Raw genomic sequence first — 8191 nt, forward strand, 5'->3', positions numbered from 1 at the left:
TTTTGTTCAAAAAATACAAAAAAATAGTACAATATTATTGTGCAATTAATAATAATTATTATTTTATTTTATTTTATTTTTGGACGAGAGACTATTATGTCTAACAGAGAGAAACGTTGGGGATTGATTTGTACATTAGTTTTTCTTGGGGACTAAAATGTCCGTTTTTAAAATTTTTGGGGACTGATTTGGGTAATTACACTGCCGGAAAATAAACTGGAAACTGATTTATCTGCCGAAGTAAAACTTTAAAGATTAATCTATGTATTAATTTTTTTTAGAGACTAAAATGTCCAATTCTAAAATTTTCAAGAACTGATCTGGATAATTACTCTAAAAAATATTTTGAAATCAACGATTTGTCTTTAAGCAGATGGAGAAACTAATCACTGTAGTGAATGTGGTTGGGAAAAAATTGTATGAATGGAATCTTCTATTAGGAAAGGCGGCGGTCTCGTGAATGCAATAAATGAAAAGGACATGACAAGCCAAAAAGGCGACGGCACTAATTACTATACACACCAGTGGACCAGAATTTGATGCTCTGCTCGGCTCAAACACTCTTGTCTCTTCTCCTCACTCCTCACTCAATTCAGTTTTTTTGGTTGATTTGGGATATTTAGGATTGTAAATCTTGAGAGAACACTACTATTCAGTACAAGGGTGAAAGTGCTAAGGAGAAATGATTCTATAATAAAAAATAAATATGATGACATATATTTATTCAAAAATAAAAGTTGTACATAAAAACGTAACCTTAAAATATAGTACAAATAATACAATTCTTTGTTAAGAAGGGTATTAGTATGATTTGTTTAATGATATTCATACTACATGCTCATTTTTTTTATTTGCGAAATCTGTATGTGTTGTGCGTGATTATGGAGAATGAAAATACTAGATATAGATGTGGAATAGTTTTTTTTAAAATATGGGATAAAAAAAATCAGACCATTCGATCTTTTTATTAAAAAATTAGGCCTATTAATCAAATGATCCGATTCATGTGAGAGGAAGAATTAGAATTTTGGCGTAGCTAATCGGACCGTCTAATTTTCGTATAGATTTAATTTTATTTATTTTTTGAAAATCAAATTGAACCATCCGATTTGATTATTATTATATATTTTATATAAATCCGTATATATATAAGTGTGTGTAACTCGTATACGAGTTCTTAGATCTTCTTTTCTCCTCCTTCTCCTCTTCCTCCTCCTCCTCCTTCTTCTTCTTCTTTTTCTTCTTCTTCTTCTTCTCTTTCTTCTTCTTCCACAGCTCCTCTATCTCTGTTATTTCGTATGAAGTAAAAAAAATTGATAGCGAAATTCATATTCATGTAAGTGAGAAAAATGGATAATAGAGTCCTATTGAAAGTATATTATTTCGCTCAGATTTTGTTACAAACATTTGAAGGAGTAAAATTCATTTGTGAAAATCCGTTAGATATTGTTATTCCATTCACAGTCTCATTCAAAAAACTAAATGGTGTGATTTGTGAGAAGATAGATTCTGAAATGTCAAGAAAAACATCATGTATTTTATACAGATATCCTATACCAGTATTTGGTGAATTCGTTTAATTTCAAACCAAATATGTATCTGATGAAACGAGCATGCAAGAGATGTTTCCAATGTACATTGAAAATCGCGCTCAGATATCGTTCATTGAGTTGTATATTGAGTTCGAACAATCTGAAACCAACCGAAATATTGAACGAGAAGATTACAATAGTAACAGTGAGATAGAGTTTGAAAGCAATTGCAAAGTTGTTAGTCTAGACAGAGATGAAGATCAAGGTGACGACACTATGGCTCCAAATGTGACAGACGTGGCAAATACACTCGCAAACGAACATCCGTTTGAGGAGCCATCTTTCATGCGAGCTTTTGATTTAGAAGCCATGCATGTTCCAGAGTTTCCGAAATATATGAATGCATGTATGTAATTGCTTATATTTATATGAAGGATTAAAATTTTGTAATATTTTATATTGATCGATGGACCAAATAGTTATGTGACATGTGAAAATATACTTAATTAGCATTTGTTTGTGTTTATTTAGTTAAATTTAAGATAAAAATCTTTTTAGTTAGTTATTGATTTAGTTAAATATTAATTAGTATTTATTAATTAGTATTTATCTATGTGTTTATGTTTTTATTATTTTGTTAAAATTAAGACAACAACTTGATGTAAGTTTATTTACATTAATATTGATGTAGTGAGTATTGATTTACTTTTAATTTCACTTATTAAATATTTGTGTATTAAATATTTATCGTATGGTTGTCGTCGTAGTAGAAATTCCTATTGTCGCAGATGGTGAATTTGTCGTAGGAATGGAATTCAGTTCTAAGGAAGCTGTTATTATGGCAATAAAATATTATACCATCCGAAGAGGTGTAGACTACCAGGTATATGAATCAGAGCCGTTGACATTTTATGCCAAGTGTACACAGTATGGGTCAAGTTGTGATTGGCTGATCAGGATTAGTATGATCAGCAGAAAGTACTGTTGGATTATAAAGAGGTATAATGGTAGTCACACTTGTACCAGAGCTACCATTTCTCAGGATCATTCGAAGTTGGATTCGAACACAATTGCAGAACCAATAAAGCCGTGTGTTGAGGTTAACCCCTCGATAAAGGTGAAATCAATTATTGCGAAAGTGCAGTCGAAGTTCAATTACACCATCAGCTATCGAAAAGCATGGTTGGCTAAGCAAAAGTCAGTGAAAAAATATTTGTAGGTTGGGAAGTTTCGTACAAAATTTTGCCCATATGGTTTCAGGCCATGTGTCATAAGGAGTCATCAACAGTCGTCTATTTTGAGACTTATCAAGGCGATGACTTGGTAATTGATATTCGGGTATTGCATCGAGTCTTCTGGAGTTATTACCCCTGCATTGAAGCATTCAAACATTGTAAATTAGTTGTCCAAGTGGATGGGACTCACTTGTATGAAAAATATAAGGGTTGTCTATTGGTTGCAGTTTCATAGGATGGTAACAATAATATTGTCCCAATTGCATTAGCTATTATGGAGGAAGAGACTTCTGATGCGTGACATTTTTTTCTTAGTAACCTGCGACAACATGTGGTGACTCGGGACGGTGTGGGACTAATCTCTGACCAATAAGAATCCATCAATATTGCTGTGGCCCGTAATAACGGAGCTTGGTCGCTTCCTAGAGCTTTCCACATGTTTTACATCAGACATATAGAGTCGAATTTTTTGAAAAAATTCAAGGCATTGTACCTGAAAAAATTTGTTGTCAATATAGGTAACATTGAGTAATTCGAAGTTCATTATTAATAGAGTTACCTTTAAATAGTATTTCTCATCTATTTTTTTCTTTGTTTTTTCTTATTGCACAGGATATTCGAAGACGGTTTGCGAGTAAGAATTGTGTTACCAGTGTTTACAAGAATGGGGCGAGACTTACACTAACTGGTTAAACCGAATTCCCGCGAACAGTATGCGTTGGTATTAGATGGTGGTTATCGATGGGGTCACATGACCACGAACCTAGTAGGATGCATCAACTCAGTCTTGAAGGGTGCATGTAATCTCCCTATCACTGCACTTATCAAAAGCAATATTCTATAGGCTTAACGAGTTGTTCTCCCAAAAAAGAGCCGAGGCGGAGGCTCGAATTAATGCTGGATATGTTTTTCTGAGCTTGTGACCTCAAAATTGCATGCAAATCAACTTGCATCAAGAAACATCCAGGTTAATTGCTTCGACAAGCAGAATGATGTCTTTGAAGTGCGTGAGATGCCAAGTGAAATGGAGTATGTTATCGACCTCCGTCGACAACAATGTGACTGTGGTATGTTCCCAGTTCACCAAATTTCTTGTCGACATGTGTTTGCATGTTGTGCAAATCAACTGCTAGATTGGCAAGTGTATGCTCATGATGTTTATAAGATGGACCAAATTCGAAGGATTTACCGAGTTAGGTTTAGGCCACTGAAAAATCTTACTACATGGCCTGCTTACAACGGGTCTCGATTCGTACCGAATCCGTTCCTGAGATGAGTTACCAAAGATTGCCCAAAAATGACGCGTTTTTTGAATGAGATGGACACGCAAATGTTACGTGGTCGTAGACGATGTAGGCAATATGGGGTCGAGGGACACAATCGTAGTAGATGTCGTCTGTCAGGTGGTGCAAGTGTCGGCAATAATCCTAGAAATTATTTCGGATGCTTTTTAACTTTTAAAAATTATGATATTATTATACATATTAAATATTTTAGTCATACTGTTTTCTAAAGTGAACATTGAATTGTTTCTTACATAATTATTTATTTATTTAGTCATAGATAATTTACCGGGTAATAATTCCTATATCACTAATAATAAATACTAACTTACTATCAATAATAACTAATAAATAAATCCAATTCTTATTTAACTAATAATGTTCTACTTTATTAAAACCTTAACTGCAATAATATATTTATGTCAATTAAATATCTAATAATAAACAAATAATTATTATTGGAGCAAAAATATATTATATTTTACAAAATCTAATTATTAATCATAATTTTCAAAATTATTACAAAAAAGTATACAACAATTAACGTAACACTAAAGTTAATTAATTATAATTTTTAAAATTATTACAAAAAATTCTAAACATATATTTTTTTATTAATCTATCACATTAATCTAATTCAAACATTATCATTGATTAAAATGTTTACTAACAACATTTAAACACATATATTTCTAACTATTATTTTAATATATATTTCTAAATTTCTAACAATAAATAATAATAATAATTCTGTAATATATATATTCCTAAATTCAATTTCTAATAATAATAATAATAATTCTATAACATATATCATTTAAACATATATTCTTAAACTTTTAACAATAATAATAATAATTTTGAAATATAAAAAAATTTAAAAAATAAACGTACATAATCAAAATGAAATAATTGATAATATAAAGTTCATGACGATCAACATCTTTACATTTTTGTTTCTTTGGCATTGTAATTTTTTTTTAATTGATGTAGAGAATGGAACTGCTGGGTGGGTTCAAAAAAAAAAAGTAATTTTGAAAGAAGAGAGTGGGTATAAGAAAGAGACATGTTGGTGTAAGGGACACTGCTGTGGGATACAAAACATGCGCAACACATAACGAGGAGGACACAGATCAGACCGTCCGATTACCTAAACTAAAATTGATCCGTTCGATTTGTTCTTTTGTAACATCACAACCGAGTAAAGCACACATGCACTTCATAATGCCGTCATACTCTACTTTCTTCTTTATATCAAAATTAAAAAGTGTGTACGACATAAATTTTTTCTTTAACTCTAGAAAAAAAAATAAAATTTATTTTGCTATAAAGAAAATTTCTTACAATGCCAATCTTATTTGCGAAGCTAGATTATAGACATATGAAATTCGAATACTAGTACAACACAATACAGGATATACAAAAACACTAATTTTAAATTTTGGTTAGAGACAAACATCATAGTTTATAATAATATTTTAATACTTATTAATATAAAAAATTATCTTTTTAATAATTTTTAATTGTATAAATTATAAATGCGCTAAAAATAATTCTTAATTTTTTATTAAAATATAATTTAAAAATATTATTTATACATTAAAATTAACTATTAAAATTAATTATTAATATATTTATGTATAAATACATGTGTTATTTAATTTATTTTTAATGCATATTTATATTTCAACATATATTTTATATTAGTAATTAATTTTAGTATTTAATTTTGATGTACATTTAACATAGTTGAATATCATTAGATACCTAAAATACATGTATTGAATGTAACTCAAAGCACAACAACATTTATACAACAAAGTGTTTTTAGTTGGCAACGGCAGACTCTTTCTCTCAAATAGCGGCGAAAGTAGGTCAAGACTATCCGATAGAAGTTCAAGACTTGACTCATTTTAAGTTTAAGTTGGCTTGTCTCGATTTATTAAACAAACTAAATTTGGATTTTTTATAAAACCTATTAATTTAAGGTGAATATTATAGTGCGAGTGAACACGCAACCCGGTCTCTGTCCTTTTTCTCGATGGACATCACGGCCCTTGTCCAAAAAAAAGGGACATATCGGTCCTTGTCCCATACTTATGTGAGACTTTCCAGTCCTTCCGTCATTTTTCCTGACCAAAATAGACGAAACTTGCCTACGTGTCAGTTAACGTTGCTGAGTTGGAGGTTAATAGTCTGTTAAGTTTCACGTGGCCATTAAGAAATAGACAGGGGTCGATTTGTCCCCCTTTGGTGACCTAAAACTACGTCGTTTTAATGGTCTGAGACCATGTGCTATAAGAGAATGGTAAGGGGTCGTTCTGTCCCTCGTTTTTAGTCTTCACTGAAACACATTAGTTTGAAAGTGATTCGATGCTGCTAATCTCTCACTCTTCTCCCAACCCAAATACAAACCCTAGGAGACCATGATTGGTAATGAAGAGCATTGTTCATCATCAAACCCACGAAGCAGAGACGATTCAGGCTGGGGCCTAAATTCTGGTGGGAGTGCTGGAGCTACGAGGATGAAGAAATGGGTTGCCCCAATTTGTTATTGTGGTTCTCATGCAATATTGTTCATGTCAGGGACAGTGAAGAATCCAAACAGACTATTCTTTCGCTGCCCAAAATTCAAGGTAGTTTTTGAAGGTTTAGCTAATTTTTTGTTTTCAATTTCTATTCCACAGATGATAACAAATATTAAACATTTTTGTAGACTGAAAAATGGCATTGCAACTTCTTTGTATGGCTAGATGATTATGTATCTTCATGTGGTGAGGATGCTAACAAGGCTGTCTCATTTGAGGCATCAAAGCAGAAGCAGAATCGATTGGAAGGCCATGGTTATGTGGTGGATAACAAAGTTAATGAGTTGGAAGAAAGATTAATTGGTTTGGAGGATCAGTTAGATTACTGCAGATTAAAAATGGGTAAAAGTAGATGTATTAGTTATAGGTTTAATTTGTTAGCATTTCTGGGTGGGGTTGTAATTGCAAGCTTGTTTAGAGCAAGTGTGTAGGAATTTGATAGCTGAATTTCGTTATTTCACTAAGTTGAGTTGTGAACAACACTTTTGATGATGAATGAAGCAGGAATTATTGTGTTGAATTTGTAAAATTTGAACCATGGCATGTGATGAATATGTTAAATCTCATCCCTATATTGATAGATAATGGCATATTATGTCATGACATAAATTTAACAAGTATGCATGCTAGCTAAGTAACACTAAGTATCTATAGTCAAAGAAAGATCCATGTTAATACATTAATAATTAAGGAAAAGTACAGTTGTTGAAACAACTTAAAACATAATATGCCATTCAAAATATGGGCAGCAACATGGCCCTGAGTCAGATAACCAAAATATAGGGATCTCAACCAAAAGTCCTATGCCTAAAACCAGTAGTAGTAAGTAGCATAACATATAAGTTTTTTTGAAGCAAAACATGTGTCCTAAAGGCTTGTAGCCAAGATACAAAACAAAAACGAAAGGTACTCCAAGTTCACATCTTCTTAGGTGGCCTTAGTCCTGGAAGCTTGAGCTCGGGAGTGGGCACAAATTTGAAAATCCTTGAAGCAGTTCCCAAGCTTGCAGCAGCCATTGTTTCTGCTGATATTGCACCACCTCCACTTGTTGGATTTGTCGAAGAAGCTATTGGGCCATGAGTAGGATTTGCCGAAGCATGGGACGTAAGTGCTGGACTGATGAGCGGATAATTTATACGCTTTTTGGCATTGTTTTTATATAGTTTTTAGTAAGTTTAAGCTACTTTTAGGGATGTTTTCACTAGTTTTTATGATAAATTCACATTTCTGGACTTTACTATGAGTTTGTGTGTTTTTCTGTGATTTCAGGTAAATTCTGACTGAAATTGAGGGATTTGAGCAAAACTCTGAAGAAGGCTGACAAAAGGACTGCTGATGCTGTTGGAATCTGACCTCCCTGCACTCGAAATGGATTTTCTGGAGCTACAGAACTCCAATTGGCGCTCTCTCAACGGCGTTGGAAAGTAGACATCCAGGGCTTTCCAGAAATATATAATAGTCCATACTTTATTCGAAGAATGACGACGTAACTTGGCGTTGAACGCCAAGTTCATGCTGCTGTCTGGAGTTAAACGCCAGAAAAACGTCATGAT

Source organism: Arachis duranensis, chromosome 2 (assembly GCF_000817695.3).
Source record: "Arachis duranensis cultivar V14167 chromosome 2, aradu.V14167.gnm2.J7QH, whole genome shotgun sequence".
Lineage (NCBI taxonomy): Eukaryota > Viridiplantae > Streptophyta > Magnoliopsida > Fabales > Fabaceae > Arachis > Arachis duranensis.